We start from the raw sequence: 4,074 nt of genomic DNA on the forward strand, positions 1-4,074 counted from the left end.
ACTCAGAAATTCTAAGCGATTATCAAGCGGGTTTCAGAAGGAATGTATCCACTACCGACCAGATTTTCAGACTAAATATGCTCTTCTGGAAAACGGCTAAAGTCCAGAGTGGTTCCCTCTACACCGTTTTTGTTGACCTCCGTGCGGCCTTCGACTTGGTCCCACGGGGGAAACTTTGGAGAGTATTGAGGGATCTAGGTATTCCATCCTCCCTTTTAGACATCTTAATACGTCTCCATTCACAGAATTTTGCAAGGGTCAGGTGTGGGAAACAAGGCAATTTGTCATCTAGCTTCCCCGTTGGCAAGGGGGTAAGGCAGGGTTGCGTTTTGGCGCCAACCCTGTTTTGCCTCTATGTCAACGGAGTGATTACCCACCTGAATAAGGTTCCTAACAGAGACGCTCCAAGGCTCGCAGGCACAGGGATCTCTGCGATTATGTTTGCAGATGATACCCTGTTGCTGGCTAAGACACCAATGGGTATACAGCGAGTCTTGGATGCTTTTGTCTCATTTTGCCATGATCGGGGATTGGAAATAAACACTTCTAAAACGAAGTTTATGATTTTTAATCCACCGAAAACATCCCGCCCTAGTCCTGCTATAGATGGTGTTCGTTTAGAGAGAGTGCAAGCTTTTGAATATCTGGGACTAACTCTCAATGAGAATATGACTTGGGCACAACATCAGACCAAAATTCAATTAAAACTCTCCCAAAAAGTGGGGGGGATTCTTAAAATCCTAAAACAATCTACTTCAAAACCTATCTCTCCCCCACTCGAAATCTACAAAATGCAGGCGCGGGGAGCAGTGATCTACGGAGGGGAATTGTGGGGCTACAGTTGTCATCCAGCGATCACCACTGTGGAAAATAAGTTCCTTAGGCAGCTGGTATCTCTGCCTCTTAGTACGTCCCTACTCCCCCTTACGATGGATCTGGGACTTAGATCAATCAATGAAGAACTAGGACCTAAACCCCTTACTTTTTGGAGGCGTCTTTGGGTTACTCCTGAACTCGTCAGCTATAGGCGTGAGCTCGCAGAACTGTTGGAAACCCCTAATGTCTGGAATCTTTCCTGGCTGAAATATATCAGGCAGGAATTTGACAGGCTGGGTTGCTCCTCACTATGGTCTAATCCTGAGGAAGCGTGTAGGGGCTTATCTCGAAGGGAGTTAGTTAGTCTGTATTGTGATCAAAATTTGTTGGCTTCTCTATCAAATGCCCAAATCGGAACAATAACGAGATCATTCCTGGTTCTGAAAGACTACTATAAACTGGAGACTGCTTTTGATATCATCAGTCCCAATGGTCATAGGAAGCTATACCTCCAATGGCGATATGATACACTGCCATTAAGAGCCTTGACCTCACATTGGCACTCCAATGCCCCTAGGAATTGTCCCGCGTGTGGGGCTGAATTAGAGACAGAGTTACACACGGTTTTCTTCTGCCCCTCCTATAAGGCTTCTAGGAAGAAGTGGATTATTCCCATCTGCAAAAATATAGGCATCAGGCAGTGTTTTCACTCTTACCGAATATTAAAAACGGACTTATCCCCAATAATTGTTTTCGCGGTCTCGAAATTTCTGGCCGCCATGTGGAACACTAGAAGAAAATATTTGGTAATTTGAGATGGAATCTAATTATACAACTGTTGAGGTGACAGGGGGTGAGGCGACCTGAGGTGATTCGGGCTGATTGGCCCTTGATTTTAGATAAATGGTTTTATAAAGAACTGAATTCTATGGATTCTGTATCTTTGTATTTTTAAACTACTGTAATGTTTTATGATGAATCTTATTGTCTGTACTTTTATGACATTTTTTCTTGTCGAAATAAAGATAAAGAAAGAAAAAGTTCTGAAGAACAACTAGAGCGCTAACAGTCTTACTTATGACAAAAGTATGGCACACCTGAAGTCATCTTGATTGGAATAAAGTGTTAACACTTAAAACATTTAATTTGCAAAGGAACAAAATGAGGGGGTTCATTTTGCCATAGAAATTATGATTAGTGCTGAAGAAAGAAAAATTAGGGCACATTTTGAGTGACTTCTCAAATCCTCTTATATTTCATTAAAAAAATTCTGATATGCAGTCTCCCAAGATGGCCACCAGAGACTAAAGAGCCCAAATGTAGCCCAAATATCAGTCAGATGTAGCCCAACTATAGCCCAATGACAGAATGTCCCAGAGTGTTCTAAAGAACACCTAGAACGCTAACAGTCTTACTTATGACAAAAGTATGGCACACCTGAAGTCATCTTGATTGGAATAAAGTGGTAACACTTAATACATTTAATTTGAAAAGGAACAAAATGAGGGGTTTCATTTTGCCATAGAAATTTTATATATATATATATTCACTGAAAAAACCATAGGTTACACACCAGTTATAGTTAGGAATTAGCATTTAAAAAACCTTTGAAATTCACTGAAAAAAACATAGGTTTCACACCAGTTATAGTTAGCTGGAAATTTTACTCGCATAATACCATTGAAATTCCCACGTTATAGTTAGTTGGACTCACTATAACTTGCACGTCTGCAATGCACTGCTGATGACGTCACATATTACATCACTCATGCATATATTTAAATATTTAAACATTACTCGCTAATATATGTATTGACTACGATACACTTAATAAGCCAGTTAACCAATCAATTTTTTTTTAAAAAACACTGTCATGAGTGATGTAATATGTGATGTCATCAGCAGTGCATTGCAGACGTGCAACTTATAGTGAGTCCAACTAACTTTAACGTGGGAATTTCAATGGTTTTATGCGAGTAAAATTTCCAGCTAACTATAACTGGTGTGAAACCTATGTTTTTTTCAGTGAATATATATATATATATATATATATATATATATATATATATATATGCAAAATTTATCTTCTTGTGGTAAAGGAGAAGCAGGGGCACAAAGGGACGTTTCTGGAACCGTTTATTCAAACACTTGGCATGACGCGTTTCGGCGCCACCGGTGCTCTCGATTCCCTGGTATCTCTTCCGTTGGTTTTCAGCTTTCATTTCAGTTCAATTTGTTTCCCGCTCCTAAAGTAGGCTGGATCACACCTGTGCCAAATTAATTACGAGTCCATTCAGTTCTTTCATTGGGTTAAGACTGCAAATTCCAGCATGCAGATCCTTCTTGATCACACTGAAGGTCCCGGTCAGCCTAGTCATTGATTGCTTGAAGTAAGCGGCTGACTGAATTGGGCTCAGGCTGAGAATCATGGCGCTGTGCAGGGCAACAACCAGCTCTTGTCCCTCGCTCCCAACCACACAGTCTCGTCGGGTGCAGGCTCCGTGATGCCGGTTAAAGTAACTGCATCCATCCATCAATGATGAACTGCCATTCAACAGCAAAGCTTCTGCTACGTCAAGAAGCGTGGCGGTTCCGGGTAAGTACCAATGAACCCATGAACCATTCTGGGAGGGTCCCCACTGCGTGTCATTGGCAACACGCCAAAATGCAAAATTTATCTTCTTGTGGTAAATATATATATATACATACATATATATATTCTGACAGTATGTCTTCTATGTCTATCGGAAAAAACAAACTGTTGTTGACATCTAGCACTTTAAAAGGAGCACTTCCGCCCCTAAACGTTGTCATGTGATCAAGGCCTTGTTTGGCCGAAACGCGCAGTGGTGGTGTGGTGGAGAGCGGAATAAAAATCTAAGCACCAATACCTGGGTTTGCCTCGTCTGTGACGCTGCGAGACTGCTGCGAGACGTCCTTCTGCCTGATACATACATATATATATATATATATATATATATATATATATATATATATATATATATATATATATATATATATATATATATATATATATATATGTGTGTGTGTGTGTGTGTGTGTTTTTGTAGGGGACACCCCCCAAACACCCAATGCTTTTTTAATACAAACATTTTTCTTTTTTATTTGGGGGAAAATCCCCAAACCCCCACTTTACTATTTAGCCGTACTACCCAATTCCCTTACCCACCCCTAAGCCCTAAAAATACCCTTACAACCCAATACTGTTACCCACCGATAAGCCCTAAAAAAAAACGT

The sequence above is a fragment of the Lissotriton helveticus genome, chromosome 5_1 (assembly GCF_964261635.1).
Source record: "Lissotriton helveticus chromosome 5_1, aLisHel1.1, whole genome shotgun sequence".
In the NCBI taxonomy this organism is placed as follows: domain Eukaryota; kingdom Metazoa; phylum Chordata; class Amphibia; order Caudata; family Salamandridae; genus Lissotriton; species Lissotriton helveticus.